Genomic DNA, 23,062 nt, shown 5'->3' on the forward strand with positions numbered 1-23,062 from the left:
TTTGTATCCTGCAACTTTACCAAATTTATTGATTGGCTCTAGTAGTTTTCTGATAGCATCTTTAGGATTCTCTATGTATAGTATCATATCATCTGCAAATAGTGACAGCTTTACTTCTTTTCCAATTTGTATTCCTTTTATTTCTTTTTCTTCTCTGATTGCTGTGGCTAGGACTTCCAAAACTATGTTGAATAATAATGGTGAGAGTGGACATCCTTGTCTTGTTCCTGATCTTAGAGGAAATGCTTTTAGTTTTTCACCATTGAGAACGATGTTTGCTGTGGGTTTGTCATATATGGTCTTTATTATGTTGAGGCAGGTTCCCTCTATGCCCACTTTCTGGCGAGTTTTTGTCATAAATAGGTGTTGAATTTTGTCAAAAGCTTTTTCTGCATCTACTGAGATGATCATATGGTTTTTCTTCTTCAGTTTGCTAATATGGTGTATCACATTGATTGATTTGTGTATACTGAAGAATCCTTGCATCCCTGGGATAAATCCCACTTGATCATAGTGTATGATACTTTTAATGTGTTATTGGATTCTGTTTGCTAGTATTTTGTTGAGGATTTTTGCATCTATATTCATCAGTGATATTGGTCTGTAATTTTCTTTTTTTGTAGTATCTTTATCTGGTTTTGGTATCAGGGTGATGGTGGCTAATGAGGCATTTTTAAATGAGTCTCTCTGGAGCATGGATTAGAGTCACATAAAGAGGTCAGGCTTCCTCCAAAAGCTCAGGCTGAGCCCCGCCCATTCTAGCTAGCCCTTCCCAGGGGATGCTTTGCTCACCCTGGGAAACCAGCCTCTTCCTGAATCCACCCACTGAGGAGCTGGGCCAACTGGGTTTTTAAATCAAATTTTAGGCAGGATCGTCACACTTCCTTAGATGCGAGACCTCTTCTCTCCAGACCTGCAGGAGGGCTCAAGTTTTTGACTTTCAGGACAGAGAGCAAGAATTTGGTTTGGATTAGTCTAAATCTCTTTTTCCATTCTACCATAGTGACAACCTTTATCTAATTCACTGTAAGTCTGAACAATCTGTTACAATTCCATTAAAAAATAATAAATTGCCCCCAAAATATAACCACTCATTCATCCGAAAGTTCATTCATTCATTTGTATATGGATCATTTCTAAGCTCCTACCACATGCCACGCTCTCTGCTGTTTTGGTGATTCAAAGACATAGTCCCTGACTCTTCAGGGGTCAGACAAACCTATAAATGTATCAGAAATCGTCTTTGCAGCACATATTGAATTTCTATGCCCACAGCATCCAGATTCTCCACATCAGCAGTGGGGTATTCTGGGAAGACCCCAAACCCCCCTTAACCCCATCCTGTTGCATCCAGCACAGCGCTAGGCAGAGAGCAAGGGCTGGATAAGAGCACACTACAGACTGTTTCAACAGGCCTCACTTTGCCTGCCCCAGCCTTTCAAATCTTACCTTTGGCAGGTAGAGTTAAACACAAAGCAACAGCCTTGCTACTAAATGACAAAAAAAGCACAATCTGAGGGTCGATGACCTTTGTATTCATTTAGACAACTCAACCTTTCTCAACCAGAGCAGTCATCCACCTTCTGCTGTGAACCTGAATTTGGCTGCCACATTTGCATGCATAATGTACTGAAAAGCCTTCTTTATAATGTTTACTTCTATGTTTCTTCCAAATGAAATCACTGAAGGGCAAATCTGATTTTCAAATCAGTTTTAAAACATCTGCCTTCTAAAAACGTAAGAGTAAGGATAAGACTTCTAGATTACAGGCAAGGGCTGATTATTTTAACTGATACCACTGTATCCATGCTAAAAATACAATTATTAGGACATTTTTAATGCACACTCAACATTTAATGGATGTTAACAGTTCATTAGGAAAAGGCTTCCAGGCAGATATGTTCTCAGTGATTTTTGGAGTAAAAGGTGAACTTCCTGACCCTTCTTTCAACACCAACTCATCCGACCTGTGCTTCAGCACCTTTATTTGTTGTTCCACATTGACTATATTTCTTTCAAATACAATTTAACTATACATGTTACAGTCTCCATCTCCAGGAAGCTCAAAAGTATTTAATACATTTAGTTTGTTGTTATTATCATTTTTCCACTTTCCAATAAGACTATGTCAGATTGTAAGCTTTTCTCTAGAGATGGAGGTTGTTATGGCCATCTAGGCCCAGGTATATGACAGTAAATCCTGGAGTCCAGACCTAAGGAGATGCAGAGAAGCAGCTACAGGGGTTGATTCTATCTCATATGTAAGAGTTAAAAGCTCACACACATATGTTTTGTATGTTTAGCACACATGTATGTTGGTATCTCTATATCTGTCCAAACAATACACTATCCAGTAGAACTTTAGAACAGCGGTACATAAATATTAGAAGGAACTTTAGAAAAGTATGATGGATTTTATGTTTTACATAACTGTTTCACGTTTTCATTGATAATATAACAATAAACTGTACTATTTTAATAAAAACAGCCCTGGGAGTCCAGCACGGAGCCTCGTTTTAGGAGTGGTGTTTTACAGCTGTAGAGACCGAGGTACAGGGAGAGTGAAGGGCTTGCTGAAGGATGCTCAGCCAGTCAGTGACAGAACCGAGGCTGAGAGCCAGGCTTCCTGGTTTCTAGTCCAGGGATTTAAATTTTGCCTGTTTTACTTCACTCACGTGCAGTTAATGTTGCCATACTACACACTTTTCTTTCTGATGGCAAGATCCTGGTAAATATTTCAAGAACATGATCACGAATATAAAGGCTGAGCTTGAAACCATTTTACATTTACAACAAACAATTCCAACACAGGCTTTCACTTCCATGCCTGTGTTATTTCTTCCACCAGGGTCAACTTTCCTTGGGGGTGGGGCAGTCACCTGGGGCAGCCACACTGCAAGCGTCAGCCCACTCCTACGGGCTCTTGAACTTTGTGGTCAGGTGGACTTTTGTCTGGCATAGCACCAACCTCATAGTAGGAACAGTTGACCGTTGAACAATGTGGGTGTGAACTGCAAGGGTCCACTTATACATGGGTATTTTTCAATAATAAATACCATAGCATGACACGGTCCGGGGTTCGTTGAATACACGGATGTGTAGGAACTATGGGTAAGAGGGCTGACTGTAAGTTATTTATGGATCAACCCCCATGCTGTTCAAGGGTCAACTGCACTTCATAAAATGGGTTGAATGATAAAGGTCTGCACAAGCTTCCGGCAGGTAGATACTGTATTCTCCTGTCAGTACAGAAGGAGTCTTGAAAGGCGGCAGGCGGGCCAGGAGGATCAGAGAGAGGGCTGAAATGAAGCCACAGGGGTGGCCGCATTTCCCCACCCCTGATCTCTTAGAAGGAACCTTCAGGATTTCTGTGCAAATGCAAATGCAGCTCCAAAGAGAGAACTGCTTCTGAAATCTGAGCCTGGGGAGGAGGGCTCGGGTTCCCCTGCAAAGAACTTCGTTTGGCTCCCAGGAACACTGGCTGAAGTGTAACAACTGAGGTCACTACACTTCAAGGTTTAAGATGAAGAGGTCAGTGGCAAAGATGAGCTTGGCGTGCTCATCTTAGTGGCAAATGGCCCCAGACCTATGGTGCGCCCCAGATGGGCAAGGTCATGGGAGATCAAGTAGAAATCAGGTAAGGAAAAAAACACGATAACAAAGATGTTTGTAAACCCATGCTTCCTAATTTTTCAAAATGCCTGCTTTATCCAAAGGTTTTCATATGTGAGTATCCATTTGACACTTAGACCTTCCCTTTTTTTGTGTGCCTCGGATCTCTCTGGCAGTCTGGCGAAGCTTATGAACCCCTTCTCAGAATGGTTTCAAATGCATAAAACAAACCACACAAGGAAACCAATGATACTGATATGCAGTGCTGCCCACAGAGCCCTTGGGCAAAATGACACTGAAAGATCCCTGCCCTGAGGGAAAAGGGCAGGCAGGCCTCAGCACTTGGCATAAGGGTGCTACATGGGGCAGGAGACTCTGGATCTCTTTATAAGCCAGAATTCTCATTTCTCAAGAAGACGTAAGTTAGACATTCTTAAAGGAAAGGCGTGCCTCATTTAAGAAATAATAACTATGACAACGGCTTTCACATTGCTTCCCTACACCCTTTTCCCCATTCGCTCTCCATTATGTGATTTTCCTCCTCAGCTCCCTTTCCAAACAGCACAGAGACCAGGAATTGGCAACAGTGGTACAAATTTTAGGTTCTCTCTTTGAAAATACAATCCTGAGTTTTCCATAGCTTTCCCCCCGTTATTTTACTTTTCACTGTACTAAAATTAACAAATCATGTGATGTATACATTTCTAAAGGAGAACACTGGTCTGTGACATCATTTCAAACAACTTGGGAAGCTATGCCCAAACCTGAAAGCCAAATACCCAACATCCTAACAGAAGCTAAACAATAACATTCAAATCAAATGTAGGGCAAACCACTCCTGCTTTGAAGTAAAGACCCTCATTCTGATCATGACTGACTGCCAACACACAATGTTCAATCTGCACCGGGGTGGGTCTCCATGTAAAATTCCTAAGTAGAAGGATCACAAGACTATAAATTCTAATTTAATTACACCGATCTAAGTAAACCCCAAAGACAACCTGCTGGGCTAGATATCAAATCCCAGGAAACAACTGGAAAATGTGGGCACCAGTGATACCACAACTCCAGAGATTTCAGTAGAGAATGGTTTGTTCTATTGGTGTTTGATTAAAAGTTTGCTTCCACCTGAGTCAGAGCATTTATGTGCAGAGTTGATTCAGTTCCACATGCAGGGTAGCCTTTCAGTGGAAGGCCCTGAGGGAGGAAAAACACAAAACAATAGCTCCCCAGACTCCAGAGCCATTGAGATGGTGTATCTGGATTCAGATCTGAGAAGCAAAGGGCTACGAGAGTATAGATGTACGAAATGGGGGAGAAGCACTTTTTCCGAGCGCCGCTGGAAATGCTGGCGTCTGTAAGAAGCCAGGTCCCTGCCCAAGCACACGTCTCCCGCAACTCGCCGATCACCATCCTAACTCTGTAAAAGTGTGACTTGCTTGTTTTTCAGTTCTAAAAAACTTTCTTCATAAACTGCACACTAATTCTTCTGTGATTTGAATGAATTTTTAAGCAGACATGGGAAACAAAGAATTATTCAACCTCAGTTTGCTTTTTAGGTGACACTTGGAAAGAGTCAGCTGATAGGAGTGTCTTTTTTGATATGTATGTTGTTTCTGAACTAGACTACAGGCAAGTTGTCTATCTTCTCTTTTCTTTATAACCCCACACAGAGAGCTCTGCACACAGAGAGGATCAGTCATTCTGATGAACAAATCCAACTTTTTGTGCCAAAAAGGCACAATCATTTTTTAAGTGAGGTCAGCTCAAGCAAATTCTGCATCTTATTTGCCACTGTTCACTGATATCCTAGTTTTAGCAAGTCAGACACACCGAAGTCCCAGGCAAGAAATCTGCAGGAAGGCCAGCTCTGTGACAGATAAAAGGTAGTGCCCAGTGATCATGGAAGTACCAAGGCTCCCATCAACATGATTCATAAGACTTCCCTGATATCACAAAACCAACAGCTGCTGGTCTTGCTCAAGCCATCTGATAGGGCTAAGTGGTTACCAAGAGGCCTACAGAAATAAACGAATGAATAGATAATGCCAGCTGTATCTCAGAAAGGGAGAAGACAGTCTGATGAAAAAGCAGTCTTAATTTATTACAGAAAAACACTGAATTTTAGGGTGTTCTGAGCATCAAGGGAAAGTCAAGGGATGATTTTAAATGGAGGTAAGAAGGTTTACAATGTAAAGCTTGTCCATTTCTTTTCTGAAAGTATTTCCCAATGATTAAAAAGCAGAAATCAGAGCAAGAACTCCAACCAATCTGGACAGTGTGTGACTCGGGGGAGAAGAGGACACAGCATAACGGCCTTCCTTCCTCTCTCCAGGAAGGGCACCAAAGTTATCTAGGGCGAGTTCACCTTATACTTAAGATATAATCTCTTACAGGAAATTTAAAACAAAACCTTGAGACATGGCAGTTTTATCATCCAAGCTACTGGGCTAAGCTTCAAGCTACTAATCCCTTGAGGAAGAGCACAGCCAGGAGACAGCTAAAACAAGCTTAAGAATGTATATAGTCATTTTATTATAAATGGCTACTTCAGAACCATTTTATTTGACTTTGACTTTTTAAAGGCAAGATTAGCTATTACACATTTTGGACACACTTGGAAAATAACTTGTCAATCTAGCTTGTGAAAAAAGATGCCTCTGGAAATTCATCATATGGTGAGGGGGAAAAAAAACACTCACATTTTGGCTATCACTAAAAGCCAAGCAGAAAACTCCTGTTATCAAGGATAAGTGGAAAATTACTACTTATTATATGGTATTACACAGTTTACAGAAACTGCAAGTGCTCATTACGAACGGAACATCACACTTATCATCAGAGAGGGCAGCCAGAGCACTGGCACAGGCATGCAACAAAACATGCTCAATTTGCTCAGCCTCCCTATGACTGAGGTTATTGTTTCCAGTACAAAGGTAACAAAGAAGTGGATGGGCTGAGTGTGCAGGCTGCAATTCTGCCATCTCCAGGAAGATCTTCTCTGCTCAAAGGCACACTTGAACTTCCCTCTAGCAGGACGAAGGGAGAACAAGTGATCTTTACTTATCCACCAAGGCCAAGCTCACGCCCACCTAGGTAGTATGTGTTTCCAGATTTAGCATGCTGCTTGCTCCCATAAATGTCAGCCCTACTGATTCACTCAGAGAAGATTTGGTCTAGCTAAGTATGTCAGAATCCACAAATGCCTCTATTTACATCTGGATCAAGGCCCCTCAGTTACTACTGGTCCGGAGCTGACTGGGAAAGCTTAGCTGACAAGCCCATGAGAGGAGGGAAGCACCCAACACAGTGCCTGACCTAGAGCAGTGGCAGAAATATATCTGCTAAGTTATGGATGGAGCAATAACACGTTTTTGAGTTAACATGGGCCTCTGTCCCACGAATTGGGGGTTTTAGCAGGGCAATGATTCAATATGAGTTGAATGATAATCTTACTTAAGGAAGCAACTTAAGGAAATATGCCCGAGAAAACCAGTTGTTCCATCCACAGATATGAATGGCTTAGAAGACTGTGCCCTGTCCTCCCTTCTCACCTCCTTAGGACTTTATAAAGGTCATTAATATTAACGTAAGAATATGATATTAATGCCATGTGAAAGTATAAATTTGAAAACCAGACTAGAAATCCCAAATTGAATGAATTTGTAATTGTAGGTCGCAGCACATGCCATGTCTTACTAAAAACTTGATTACTAGACGTTACTGTGGCTCTCTGTCCTCGCAGCGCAATACAGCCACATATCTGAGCATTTGAGGTCTCAATTAATCTACCTGAAGCACCTATGAACAGGCAGAGGCTGTGATACAGGGGTTCACTGGTACTGTGAGAACATGAACTTTGGAATCATATCCTCTTGTGAGTTTAAACCTGGGATCTCAACATTAGATTAGTATAGGTTTGAATTTTTATTTTAATTAGGAAAAATGAATTGAAGAGTTTCAGAAATGTGAAACAAATAGCCAAGCTTCCATGAGCCCCTCCTTCCCCCACCCCCAGCACACCCTAGAGAAAAGACTATACATTTCAAAGCTCCAGCAGTCTGAACTTCTATTAAGCCTATGTATCCATTGCCAAATCCTACAGAGAAGTTAGTAACTCCCTAGAGAATGAGGAAGGTAACAAGAACAATATAAACAAGTTACTTGCATCTGACACCAGCAGTACCAACATGTCTGCCCTCCTTTGCCTGAGCATCCCCCCCAAACATGAACTGGAGATGAGGAAGCAAGGGATATTATCCAGAGGTTTTCACCAGAGAAAAACCATGAACATTCTGGGACAAGTTTAATTGCAACTCTGCCTGGAGGTAGAAGGACGAACAAGGTGACAACTCACCACTCCTTCCTGGTCAAGACTGTGCAGCCACGTCACTAAGAGCACAAACATTCTTTTGCTCAGTTTAGGTTTTTGTACGTGGGCTCTGAACTGTTGCATAAATTTGGATACAGAGGTGAAAAGTGTATGAGCAGAAAGCACTCACTAACTCCTTCCAAAACATCTGGTAAATGTGTGCAATTCCAGACGATCACCACTCTAAAACTACACTTTAAAACTCTGTGAGAAATGTGTGTTACTGACAACTCAGTACATAATTTACAACCACCATGGTGAAATTCACTTACATTCCATGTCAAGGGATCATGAAAAGAAAATGTCAACTGTGGGGAAAATATGCTTCATGGATCTTGGCTTAAAACAGAGGAAAAACACACATGCAAGTCTCTTTTGGTAAAAGGAAACAGTCTAATAAATGGCTTAATGAACAATGTAATGATTTTTTTTTAAAGTAGGCAATAGGAAGAAAAAGGGAAGAAAAACAGAGGCTAATAACTCTAAACCTGGATAATGAAGACCTAGGTAATCTGGTTTAGAGACTATACTTTTAAAATCAAGTTTTAAAGTATGAATTATGATACAAGTGCTCATTACAAACATTAGATTAAACATTAATAAGCTGGTCAAATTAATACTGTGTGGAGAAAGTAGTAGTGATAGCAAGGTAGGAAACTATATGAAAATGTAAGTGGATTTCTTTGTAATCTATAGTCCTCATCATACCTTCTTGAAGATGAGTCTATTTCTGACTTGCATGTCTATCTGATTTTTAAATCTGAAGTTCATAGGTCCCTTTGGTCGGGAAATTACCAGTTTTCCCAGCTACCGTGTAGGCCAGTAGTAGGTGGGTAGGCTCACGTGCTTTTTTCCAGAAAAATTTCCCTAACCTCATGCCACTTTCTGACCATGTCTATATTCTTACAGCCCTTATATGTCTCTTTTTTCCTATGGTCTTATAGGCAAAATTCTGGGAAAAGGGGACTCAGAATCAGGAGATCTGGACCCTTTCATTAGATGAGGACTTGGGAAAGGCAAGTGTAAACTGAGAGGCTTGTGTCAACTGAGAGGCTTGGACTACGTGTAAACTGAGAGGCTCATGTGTAAACTGAGAGGCTTGGACTATGATTTCCAAGGTACTTTGAGTCACAATATTTTATGATTATAGGATCCTGTTTTATATTTTACATTCTGTGTGGGGGTGGGGGTGGGGTGTGTGTTGCGATGGCTCCCAAACATTCAGAAGTTGTATAGAGTCTGTAAGTTCCTTCAGAGGAGAAATGTCTTCCTGGTTCCTCAGTATTTTCCTTTACAAGGTAGCCTCTACCTACTAGGATTGCTCAACAAATATGACTCAATCAAAGTTGGTCGGGCTACGGACTGGATGACAGACCTATGAACTACTGTAGAGGCTACTCTGAGAAAATCTGGCCTGTACTTCCGCGGGGGGTGGGGGGGGGATACCATTGCACCTTGAAAAATGGCTAGATTTTTAGAAAGCAAACTTCCTCCCAGCCTAGCCCCTTATTTCCTCCCTTCTCTGAAACAGATCTAAGAAAAAGTGAATGTTATCAACTTAGATGTAAACAAGTTACAGTGGGCATTCAGCTAATGGAGCAGTTACTTGCATTCGGGAGGAGAAAGATCAAGGAAGAACTCACAGAGCATTTCTAGCTGGGTCTTGAAGGGAACAGAGGATGGGTAGAGACATGAAGATCAGCCAGTGGAAATAAAGATAATTAGCTGATCTAAGACACTGACTTATTTGGCAATAGTAATTAGACCAGACTGAAAGTTTAAGTAGGATACCTGTAAAGACAGAATTAAAGAGATAAAGGTTAGAAAGTTTGGCAAGAGTCAGAGAGATATGGTAATTATATATTTGAAATCTGGGCATGAGGTCTAACAGCGGGACAGAATATTTGAAAACAAGAAGTTTGGGGAAAGCTGGTCATACAGAAATAGAAGATGACCCAGGAAAGGATCTGAGGCTTTTCTCAGGCACTGGAGGTGCCTGTACAGGGGAATAAGGAATCACAGCCAGACGCACCCAGCAACAGTGTTCCAGACACCGGAACAGCAACGGATGCAGAGTATAGATTGAGGGAAGTTCACTCGAGGCCACTATAATATTCTGGGAGAGAGGTATGAAGGTCTGAATTAAGATGGAGGCAACATAGGGAAGAGAATAAAGGAAGACATGGTGCAAACCAAAAGACATGGTACTTGACTGGCTGTGGAAGGCAAAGAAGAAAGAACCAAAGGGGCAAGAGATGCCCTGGAGAAGTTGTCCTACCACCAACATGAGCAGGGACATCAAGAGAGGGGCTGCTTTATGGGGAAAATGATGATGAGCCTAGGTTTAGACAAACTGAGTTTGAGAAGCCATTCTAGAAGGGGCCAACATTTAATAGAACATATGAATGGAAAAGACCCCTGAAGCCAAGAAAATAAATCAGATAGCAAAGGAAGAGTGCCCTTTTAGCTCTAAAAATGACTTCTATGTGCATGCTGGTCACCTGAGTTCACAGGAACACTTTCCCCACCCGCTTTCTTTTTTTTAACCTAGGAAGAAAACACCAGCCTCTTAGCACTCTGGGATTCGGCTGAGTCAGCGTTAATCGTGGCATGATTACCAAGACAGCACTTCTCATTCCACCCCAGGACAAACTGAGGCAGGTCATTCTAAGAAGATATGGTCAAAACTACACTGACTTTCCTTCCTGCTGCGTTTGTTCACTGACCAACAAATAGGCTCTGCTTTCCTTTTTTGCAGATCACATGCTGACCATTCATTTTTATAAATGGATTTCTATGACAACTGTTATTCTGGTGTCTTTAGGTGCCCAGTTTGCTTGCCTACTCAGGGTTATGTGACTCTGACTAGAGGCCCAGGGGAGGGGGGCAGACTGCATTGTATTATTGGCAATGCCTATCTCAGGGAAGGGGTTAATCAAGGGTTGGTCACGGTAAGCGGGGGGCGGGTGCCTCCCAAGCACCTCTCTGGACTCTCTGAAAGCCATCCTAAAACCACGGGAGGGATCCAGAGCTCCAGGATCCCAAAGTGAGACCTGTTCTGTGGAACAAACTCTAACCCTGCTGGGAGAGGCACACGGAGTGCCTTACCAAGTGGTTTAGAGTTCCACCTCAGAGATTAAGGCCAGTTTTTTTTGTTTTTTTTTTTAAATTTTTTAACCTTTTACTCTGAAAATCCAGAGAAACAACTGAGACACATTAACCTTTCAAATTTGGGATTTTAAATCAAATCAATTTCCAAAGTAAAAGGGACACAGCTGGCAAACAGTTTTTAAAGCACTCAGCTCCTCCATAAAGAAAAACTTAACTCTCTCTGTGAGTGTTTAAAAATAAAAGTAATGGACTTTCAGCCAGTAACCAATCTCAAGTGATAAACTGTTACTGGGGGATCTAAGTCATTAACTTGAGGGGCAAGGATAGATGGTGGAGACCAGAGAAAACTAAACTCTGGCAATAACTGAAGCTGTGGAATAAGGCTATAAATGAATCAAGGATGACAGATCAATCATGGATTAATAACAGGATGCTGGGAAGACACATTTCTAGTCTACAAGGACTACATTATCAGGGCAACAAACAACTTTTATTTTCGCCCACAAACTCTTCCTTGTTCTATGTGACAGCATTGAGCTGGGATGGACAGAGGTCCTGATTGAGTCCTGTTGATGACAAGAGCTCCAGACAGGAGGACAAAAGAAACCAACATGCACGCATGATTGGAGACAGAGTGGTAGCACTCATCCATTCATTCATTCAAACAATACAAGTGCTAGGTCCTTGCTAGGCGACCATGGCTAAGAGTGAGTGAAACAGACCAAATCCCTGCTCTGATGGTGCTTACATTCTATAGGGGAAGAACAACAGTTATTTAATAACCTTGCTAAGCAAAGTGTCAGTGCAAACTGTAGTATCAGCTGCAAAGGAAAGAAGCTCGGTTCTCTGAGAGGGAATAACAAACAAGGATCGCCACAGGTGGTCAGGGCAGACTTCCTGAGAAAGTGGACTTGAGCTGAGAACAAAAGGATAATAAGGGTTAACCAGACAAAGGGCAGGGGTGTGGGCTCCAGAGAGAGGCCATGGCATGTGCAAAGGCTCTGTGGGAGGACAGAGTATGACATGTGGTGGGATGTGAGAGGAAGCTAGGCTGATGTGAACATGGGGAGCACAGGGAGGGTGATGCAGAATAAGTCTGGATAGGCAGACTTGTAAGGCAGACTTATAATAAGGCAGGAGGGGGGCAGGTTGTGTAGGCCCTCTAGGCCACGTGAAGAATCATGGTCTTTACCCAGAAAACAATGGGAAGCCAGTTAAGGGTTCTAAGCAGATATAGTACAAGAGTTGTGCTTGAAAAATGCCACTCTGGCTACAGTAAGTGAGGTAAACTTGAGGGAGGGTACAGAGAGAAGGTCGAGGGGTCAGTTAGCAGAGCAGAGAGGAGACAGATGATGCTAGCTGGACTAGGTGGTCTTGACTTATCTTTGTTATCTGGACTATAATATTAATATGAAAGCTATTTCCATAAAAAAAGAAAAATCTTTCTGACTACGTACATTTTAAGTGTACTCACACAGCTCACTGAGAAAGTTTTATTGAGGCATGCCTCATTTTTTTTTTTTTAATAATAGACGTGGAAAAATTATTATCCTCACAGAATAACATGGCTCCTTGCTTAAGCAAGGAAGAGGGAAAAGAGCTCTCAGCTTTTCTCTCCTGATCACTGGCTATCCAAGGGGACTTCATTTCCTTCCAGAGCTGTCACCTGTCAAATGTTCTGGGTGGGGAGAAGCCTCTCCCCTGGTGGTCCACAGAACTGCCAATAGCTCTAAACTTACAACTCAGTTCACACACTTAGCATCAAAATCTACTTTCCATGTGGCTTCCAACACGGGGGTAAACTTTTCCTTAAAAAGTTTCTGCAATACAAAAGGTAAATCCCTTCTCTAGACATGCAAGGATAAATGACTGACTCCCTTTTGATGTTTTTTATTCCAAAATATTCATCTACTCCGGCTACTTCATAACCCCATAAACAAAAGTATGATTAACAAGTGTTTCCAAGTCTGGTCTAACAGATAGATGCCTTCCACAAGGCAGGCTCTGATACTTCATCATTAACACAGGGGTCTGCCTAGTACCAGACTTTATCCTCTGTGTTTTATCTGAATTCTGGTGGGTTTTTTTTTTTCATTTTTTTTGCCATTCCTCTTACAGATACATGTTTCTCTATCATTCAAGCTCTAAAACTCTTGACAAAATTAACACCAATGTTTGCCCTTTAAAAAAAGAAACACAGGAAAGAACATGACTAGCTTTTTTCATTGCTGTCAAATGCTGTGTAGAGAAATGGAATTAAGTATGAAAAGAGAAAAATAAAATCTCCATCGAACATTTTAAAAGTGACAATTACATAACCAGAGCCCATTAACTGGCTCACGCTTCAAGAAGGAGCAGCAAGGACACCCCTCCAACTGCTCAGGGAAGGGGATCTGAGGAGGGCAGCCCACCCATTACCACAGCAGACTCACAAAAAATGGTAATATTTCAATACAGGACCTATGCAACAGCCAAGATCTGCAATCCCATCCTGGAAACTAAAACCTGACACTAAACAGGAACTTCTTCTCATCAGCGGTCTCAATGGTGAAGTTATTTTCTCCATTAAATCCCACTTTCTTTCTGTTGCATCACATTAGTGACCCCAAGCCCTCTACACACAACCCCAGGTCACATGATTAGCAGTGAACTCCTGGAGCCGACCCAAGATTTTCGTTTTGTTAAGTGCCAACCTAAGAAACAAAGCTGGTGGAAAGGAAGCTTTTTCAACTTTGTCACTAACAATGGCAAAGAAGATGCAGCAAGGTAAATAAACAGTCTAGGTTTAAATGTCCCGTTTTTCAATCTTGCTACACTTTGGCAGAGTCTACTGAGGCTGTGACTCTCCACTTTTAATTTATCCCCTTGTCCTCAACCACTGCAGCACTTAGAGAAAGAAACATGACTTCTCATTCTAAGATTCCTAGTGAATAAATAGAAACAGACCCCAGAACAGAATGTTGCCCCTCCCCAGGACTAAACGACAGAACATTCAGCAAAGGGGACACACTGCTTCTCAGATACGAATACTGTCAGGCTGAAGTACAGGGAGCAGACGAGCTTTTCCAGGTGACATAGAGACTGTCAAAGTGCTTCTCAGGGAAGGCCCAGGGGAGAAACTTTCTAAAGTTAGGATGCTATAGAAATTGCCTGATCCAAGGTAGTGTTCCACGGTCTCAAGTAGGCCAGGCCCCTCTGAGTGGGGAAACCCAAGTGGAAATGGTCTTCTGAAGTCCTGGGGAAAGATGAAAGGAAGAAGTACTCTTGGAGAACTGGGCTCTGAGAGGCCCACGGGGAGAAGCATAAGGAAAATGTGGCTCAGGTGTCCTTTTCAGGGAAGCACTTGTGCTTAGGGTAAGTGACTTCAAGGTTCTGAAAAGCTACTAGGATATTGCTATGTACAGCACTTATTTAATTTCTTTAATTTATTGCTGACAGTAAATAAACCATGCCACTCTGCCAGCATATGCTACTCAAATAATGTCAAGGACAAGTCTCTACATTTATGGCAGCAGCTAGAAAAAAAAAATCTTTTTCAAAATAAAGTTTTCCTTTTGATTTTAAAAGAAGTACATGTAAATTGGTCAAAAATGTAGGAAACTAGAAATAATTTCCCTAATCCCAATATACAAAGTCAACCATTATTAACATTTTGGCATATTTCCTTCTGGCTTTCTTCTTCCATTGTTTTTTTTTCCCTACTTGTGATTATTAATTCTATAATTTTGTATCCTGTTTAAAAAATCTTGTATAAGTATTTTCTTAAGTTATTAAAAACTCTGTTTCTTTTTTTTTTTTTTTTTGGTTTTTCTTGGCCATGCCACATGGTTTATGGGATTTTAGTTCCCTAACCAGGGATCGAACCCAGGCCCTTGGCAGTGAGAGCTCGGAGTCCTAACCACTGGACTGCCAGTGAATTCCCTAAAAACTCTTCACAACATCATTTTAATGACCACTTAGGCTAGGGAGGAAAATTTACTCAAAAGGAAATCTGGTTAGTATATCTGGCAGGCAGATGGACAGTCTGTGAGAAAATCAGCCTAAAATCTAGAGACACTAGGTAGTTCCAGATTAGAATCACAGAAATCTCAAGTGGAAAAAGAAAATCTTCAGCATTACCCTATTTTTTATATCTAATTTTTTATATTTGCCAAAATGTTTGCCAAGAGGGCACAGTCTTGGACAGATGCTGGCCTACATCACTAACACTTTGGCAGACAGAATTATTAGTCAATGGAACCAAGACAAGTGAAGAAACAGTTAAAAAATGAACATGTAGGAGGTCAATATGTAAGGAGCGCATGCTGGCAGGAAACAAGACAGCTGCATAACACAGGAGAAACGCAACCAGGCACAAGGAAGGAAAGGGGAAGGACGTGGGGTCACTGGGGCGTATCAACAGCCCATGCAGTAGAGCTTCTGGGACTGCAAGTTCAAGATGGCCAACATTATAGGCACATTTACCTTGCTCCCTTCCTGGAAACCAGTGAGGTGACATCAAAGAAGTACAAAGGAGATACCTTCATAATAGTGTTGCAAACTCAAAAGAAGGCTATTAGCAAATCAAGATTTTGTTGAATTTCTAGAAAATGGTAGGTGGATGAAACATTATTCATAAATCTGAGGGAAATTGGGCAGATTTCCATATAATAGCAAACTGAGCAGGATGGAAGGAAAACGACCCACATCCAGCCATACCAGTGTGAAATTTAAGACCTCCAAGAATGAAGAGAAGATCCTAAAGGCTTCTATAGGGAAAAATAAATTACTACAAAGAATAAGAATCTGATTATATCAGATTTCTCATCAGCAACATTAGATGACAGATGGCAATAAATCCCAGCTTTCAAAATTCTGAAGGAACTGAACTCTATATCCAGTTAAACTATGATTCAGGTATGCAAGTATTCTGAAAATTTGCCTTCCACATACCCTTTCTGAAGAAATTACCTATAGATTTACTCTGTGCAATGCTCATAAGGGATCTTCTTAACTAAGACCCAATCAAGTCATATTTGGCTTCAAATTCACCCAGGAGAGAGAAGAGAAAAGACTGTGCCACCAGGGTAGCAGCAGGCATTCCTCCTCAGGGGGAGTCCTTGTAGCAGTCCATACAAATGTACAGGAGTTATTCCTGCTGGCATGCAAGTGACACAGCTCAGGTGAGTGTACAGACTTACTCTGGGCAGGTGTGGGCCTCTCTGGCCTAGAAGCCTTATATTTCAAATTGAAAATAATATCTCTTGTAATAGTTCCATAAACACAGATCCCAGAACTTTCATGAGGGACATGTCTAGTCACAAGTCATCACACTCAGGAAACCCAAAGCTATGACTTCCAAGGAGATATTAAAAGTCCTCCCAGCCAGATGCAACTGACCAATCAGGGGTGATTTTTATCATAAGCAATGTTGCCTAATAACCCAGCTGACATTCCACTTCGATCAGATTTTCAGGGGAAGAGATCTAGAAAGGTAACTGGGCCAAAGGACAATATCTCCTGCAAAGGAAAAAGAGTTTTATTACCCCTTTACCCACATTCTACAAAAAGATCACAGCTGTAGAGTAGGCCTAGGAAGCAGTCTGTTCAAAAATTAACCAATGATGGGATGTAAACTGCTGCAGCCACAGTGGAAAACAGTATGGAGTTTTCTCAAAAAACTAAAGATAGAACTACCATATGACACAGCAATTCCACTCCTGGGTATATATCCGAAAAAAACAAAGCCACTAATTCGAAATGATACATGCACCCCAATGTTCATAGCAGCATTATTTATAATTACCAAGATATGGAAGCAACCTAAATGTCCATCAACAGAAGAATGGATAAAGAAGCTGTGATACACACACACACACACACACACACACACGCACACACACACAATGGAGTACTACTCAGCCATAAAAAGGATGAAATCTTGCCATTTGCAACAACATGGATGGACCTGGAGGATATTATGCTAAGTGAAATAAGTCAGACAGAGAAAGACAAATACCGTAAGGTATCACTTATACGTGGAATCTAAAAAATACAACAAACTAGTGAAAGAAAAAAAACAGACTCAAAGATACAGAGAAGAGGAACTTCCCTGGTGGCGCAGTGGTTAAGAATCCTCCTGCCAGTACAGGGAACATGGGTTTGATCCCTGGTCTGGGAAGATCCCACATGCTGTGGAGCAACTAAGCCCATGCGCCACAACTACTGAGCCCACACGCCACAACTACTGAAGTCTGCACACTCTAGGGCTGTGTGCTGCAACTACTGAAGCCCACACACCTAGAGCCCGTGCTCTGCAACAAGAGAAGCCACCTCAGTGAGAAGCCCGCATACTGCAACAGAATAGCCCCCACTCACCACAACTAGAGAAAGCCCGTGTGTAGCAACGAAGACCCAATGCAGCCAAAAAATAAAAAAAAAAATTTAAATATAATAACAATAAAAAAAGATACAAAAAAAAAAAAAAGATACAGAGACCAGTGGGGAGGGGAGGAGGGACCATATAGGGGTAGGGAACTAAGAGGTACAAACTATTATGTATAAGATAAGCTGCAAGGATATACTGTACAACACAGGGAATATAGCCAATATTTTATAACTACAAATAGAGGATAACCTTTAAAAATTGTGAATCACTATATTGTACACCTGTAACTTATGTAATATTGTACATCAACTATAAGTCAATTTAAAAAAAGGGGAAAAAAATTAACCAGCGAACAAAAGTATGCTTCAGAACTTCTATAACAGGAAAAAGAGGCAATTAGGAACTCCAGGAAAACAAAAAGCTGGCTAATATGAAGCTAGTTATTTATCATTTGTGGAATACTTCTGAGCACTTGTAAGAAAATCGAATCTGTGATCTGAACACAGCACAATTCTTCCAAGAAGGGCACAAGTTCAATGACATTGAACAGCATTTCCCTCACTACAGAGCCAATGAATTACTAGATCTGTAGGGAGCAATGTTTATATAATCATAACATTATAATGAGTTCTCAGTGGTTTTCCCTTTTCAGGATCAGTTTAGAGCCAACACATGGAAGATTTAAATAAATCAAACAAACAGAAAATAATATCAAAAATCTTCACAATGTCAATGAGGTGGGACAGCTAACAGATGAGGAGAGACAGAGGGAAATGTAGGGGTGGTAATTTCTTCACTAACATAGTAGGGAGTCAAGATACACTATCCACAATTGATGGATCAAAAAATAGAGGTTTAAGTACATTGTTTAATTTTAAAAGGTAAGTAACAGTACAACTAAAAAGAAAAACATAACTAACAAAAAATGAGGAGTGGTTAAGTGAGCTAAATTCCTCATTTATTTTTATACCAAGGAGTTAGTGAAGTTGATAAATAGAGATCTAAAAATATTATTTATAATTGAGAAGTTATAAAAACTAAAAAAAGTTAAAAGTAGTTACTTCTGAGGAATGAAACAGAAGATGGGAGGGTAAAAATTTACTTTTCACTTATATCTTCTTGGACTGTTGAAAATAACTTTCCATGGGCATGTTTTACATTTATAATAAAAAAGAAAAACTGATGTTAGTATTTTACTGTACTGATACAGATTTAGGGTTCAGCAATTTAGAAGACAGTAGAGAAAAGGAATCAATGATTAAAAAGTGAAATAAGGGACTTCCCTGGTGGCGCAGTGGTTAAGAATCCACCTGCTAATGTAGGGGGCACAGGTTCGAGCCCTGGTCCAGGAAGATCCCACATGCTGCGGAGCAACTAAGCCCGTGCGCCACAACTACTGAGCCTGCGCTCTACAGCCTGCAAGCCACAACTACTGAGCCCACATGCCGCAGTTACTGAAGCCTGCATGCCTAGAGACTGTGTTCCGCAACAAGAGAAGCCACCACAATGAGAAGCCCGTGCACTGCAATGATGAGTAGCCCCCACTTGCTGCAACTACAGAAAGCCTGCGCACAGCAACAAAGACCCAATGCAGCCAAAAATAAATAATTTATTTTCTAAAGAAAGTAAAATAAGGTTAAAAGGTATAGGAACAGATTATGTGAAAAAAGTGAACAAAAAGTAATTTTATAAAATCAGATGATACATTTGTGAAAACATACATAAATCTTGAGGGCATTATGCTAAGTGAAGTAACTCAGACACAGAAAGACAAATATTGTATGATCTCACTTATATGTGAAATCTAAACAAACAAACTCATAGAAACAGAAAAGACTGATGGCTGCCAGGCACTGGGGGGGGGGGGTGCGGGGTGAGGGAAATGGGAGAAGGTGGTTAAAAGGTACAAACTTCCTATTATAAGATAAATATGTTCTGGGGATTTAATGGACAGCACGGTGACTATAGTTAACAGTACATTGTATATTTCAAAGTTACTAAGAGAGTAGATCTTAAAAGTTCTCCCCATAAGAAATAAAATTATAACTAGGTGAGGTGATGGATGGTAAACTTGCTGTGGTGATCATTTTGCAATGTATACATATACCAAATCACTGTGTTGCACAGTCTAACCTTATACAACGTTATATATCAATTACATCTCAATAAGCTGGGAAAAACCCCTAATCAGTCAATATAAAAACAGGATTATGTATGATAGAAAATGAGCCTTTATCCTGAAAGCTTCAACTGTAGCAGGCCAAAAAAGGAAATTATCCTAACCCAGGAGCAGGAATTTATAGGAAGACAATGGAGAATTTCACTCCCTAGGTCTTTTTCAGAGGACAGCAAAAATCTGTCCTCTGATTTCTTGACTAGGTAGAATGCTATCAAGAGGCAGGGCTATTGATTTCTAATGGTCCTATAGAATTTCATTTATAACATGACTTGCATACCTTACTTCACTAAAAAACAGGCTACAGGGCTTCCCTGGTAGCGCAGTGGTTGAGAGTCCGCCTGCCGATGCAGGGGACACGGGTTTGTGCCCCAGTTCGGGAAGATCCCACAGGCCATGGAGCAGCTGGGCCCGTGAGCCATGTCCACTGGGCCTGCACGTCCGGAGCCTGTGCTCCGCAACGGGAGAGGCCACAACAGTGAGAGGCCCGCGTACCACACAAAAAAAAACCACACACACACACAGAAAAAACAGGCCACAATACTTGAAGCTAATAGGATCCTCTCTTGAGGACTGCTCTGGAGTACATTAGTTCAAAAGGAAAGGCTTTCTTCTTTTATCATCTACATATCTTCCATAAGATGTTACAGGAAAGCCCGAATGAACTTGTTGGCCAACCAATACAACTTCTAAGAACTAACTCAAAAATGGGAGGCACAACAGATTCAGGTTATGTCTATAAACATTAAATCATAACCTTTGGCTCCATTGATTCCTAGAGGATTAATAGGCACTCGCCTTCTTGCTACTACTCTTGTTCTTCTAATATATTATTTATTAATTTGTAAAACACTTACTGCTATAGTATCTAAGTGCTAACATACAAGGTTAAAAACACTTATATTATTGAAACCCACCAACTAATGGAAACAAAAAATTAAAAAGAGAAAAAAAAAGATGCTGATGACTTAATGCAAGGCTACTGGGAGAGGGTCTAATGAGTGAATGGGTTTTTGAATCAAGAAAAATCCATTTAAATAAATATAAAATCATTATATGTACTTTGTCAGTAGTTAGTCAACCAGTTCTTGTTGAAAACCCAGTTGTATAACACCTTCAACAGGAGGACATAAAAGAGATGAGGAATCCAATTTATAACTCATAAAATGACAGAAGAGATGGGTGATGGTAATCAGTGAGATGTGTAAAAGATGAGGCAGAGAGGGTCTGGTTTGTGAGCTATATGCCCAATAAGCAAGGACTCTGGAAAGATAAATGGGTGGTTGTTCATGGGCCTTGAAGGCCTTCCTAGTGTATAAAAAGGGTTCTGGGAGCTTGGAAATAAGAGAATCACTTCATTTCCCAGTTTTCATCATCCACCTTGGTTTAGCAATGCTTTGGGTTCTAGGAGGGAATGTGGTACCAGAGAAAGAGCCCTTCATTCTCTCTTTTATAAAATGAGGACAATATCCCACACAAGGTGTTTTGTATTCAGGACAGAATAAGATAAAATACATGCAGGTAAAGGAATACTAGTTACTAAATAATTGTTAGTTTTCTTCTGGTATGGTAGAGATGGCTACAAGATCTGCGATCCACTGAGAAGTGGCTGCCCAGCCGGGAGCTGACTACGTTTCCTAGTCCTACTAGCATCTAGTGTGGCAACTGACTAGTTCTCCCCAGTGGAATGCAAGTGGAAGTGATGTTTACTATACCCAGGCCAAGGCTGTTCAGATCCAGGTTTACCTTCTCTCTGCTCTTTCCCCATCTATCAGTTAGATGCAAATGATGCTGATGAGGCCCTAGATGATGGCAGAACCACAAGAAGGAAGACACCTGGGTTCCTCAGTCATCTGTGAAGAGCCACTTGACAACCAGGAATACTTATGATTGAGAAGTACACTACTGTGTTAAGCCACTGACATACTGAAGCCACTATTTGTTACAGCAGCATATGTTACCCTAACCAATACAAACATGCTATAAAATTACTATAATAATAATGGTGAGGATGTCAGACATTGCATCAAACAAGCCATCATTAATGCTATTATGAAATCTTGAAAGGATGTTCAACATCATTAGCCATCAGGAAAATGCAAATCAAAACCACTATGAGATGCTACTTCACTCCCACTAGGATGGCTATGAACAAAAAGATAGACAATAACAAGTACTGGCAAGAATGTGGATAAATTGAAACCTTGTTACACTGCTGGTAGGAATGCAAAATGGTACAGCTGTTGTGGACAAGTTTGGCAGTTCCTCAAAAACTTAAACACAGAGTTACTATAAGACCCAACAATTCCACTCATAGGTATATATACAAGAGAACTGAAAACATATGTTCCCACAAAAACTTGTACAGGAACGTTCATAGCAGCAATACTCATAATAGCCAAAAAGTAGAAACAATTCAAATGTTCATCAGCTGATAAATGGATAAACAAAATGTGCTATATATATTCCTATATTATGGAATACTACTCAGTCATAAAAAGGAAATGAAGTACTGATACATGCTATAACATGAATGAACCGTGAAAACATTATACTAAGTGAAAGGAGGCTGGAGCAAAAGATCATATACTATATGATTCCATTTATATAAAATGTCCAGAATACTTAAATCCATAGTGACAGAAAGCAGATTACTGGGTGCTGGAGCTGTGGGCTCTGGAGGGAAGTGGGGAGACTGCTAATGGGCAGGAGGGTTCTTTTTGGGGTGGTGAAAATGTTCTGGAACAGTAGCTAGTCATGACGATGGCACAACTCTGAACATACTAAAACCCACTAAATTGTACAGTTTAAAAGGGTGAATTCTATGGTATGGGAATCATATCTCAATTAAAATAAAAAAAAGAAATCTCAGCTATTTGCTTTATCTTGCCTCCCACAGCATCTGGCTCTACACAAAAAGGCACTGAGCTCTTTTCAGGCAATGACTGGGAAAAGGTATGAGGGAAGCTTCTAGGATGCTGCAGATGTGCTACTTTCAATCTGAGTGGTGGTTATATTCATTCTTAGCATGATTCTAAGCTGGTCAGAACTCAGAATCCTTCTGCCTGGCTTCACCCATAACCAGATAAGGTCAAACAGAGCTCCAATGCCATATGCATGAAACGTTTCTGTTTCCCACAGGAGACCTAAGATACAAACTTTCCTTAGTTTAGGTAACAGTGTAACTAACATGGAGATGAAATAAATATTTAAAGGTAACCCTGAGAATGATATGAGGGTGGGGAATAGGTGAGAGTCTCAGAATACTACTGAAGTGTGTATTGCATCAGCAAAAATCACTAAGGAAGAAAAAAGTCCCTAAGGGGTAGTATGGGATGTGGGGGAAGGACCTGAGAGAGGATTGCATGTGAAAAGTATCTTTGTTTTCCCTGCCTAGATACATGCCATTTTTAAAAATTAAGTT

The 23,062-nt window shown here is 40.8% G+C and overlaps 1 protein-coding gene across 1 annotated transcript in view; it reads right to left on the reverse strand.

Moving 5' to 3' along the window:
• The window catches only part of BTBD9 (BTB domain containing 9), a 412,377-nt gene that overhangs the window by 51,987 nt on the left and 337,328 nt on the right, over positions 1–23,062 (reverse strand). The window lies entirely within an intron of this gene.

This window comes from Leucopleurus acutus (genome assembly GCF_964270905.1).
Source record: "Leucopleurus acutus genome assembly, chromosome: 10".
Lineage (NCBI taxonomy): Eukaryota > Metazoa > Chordata > Mammalia > Artiodactyla > Delphinidae > Leucopleurus > Leucopleurus acutus.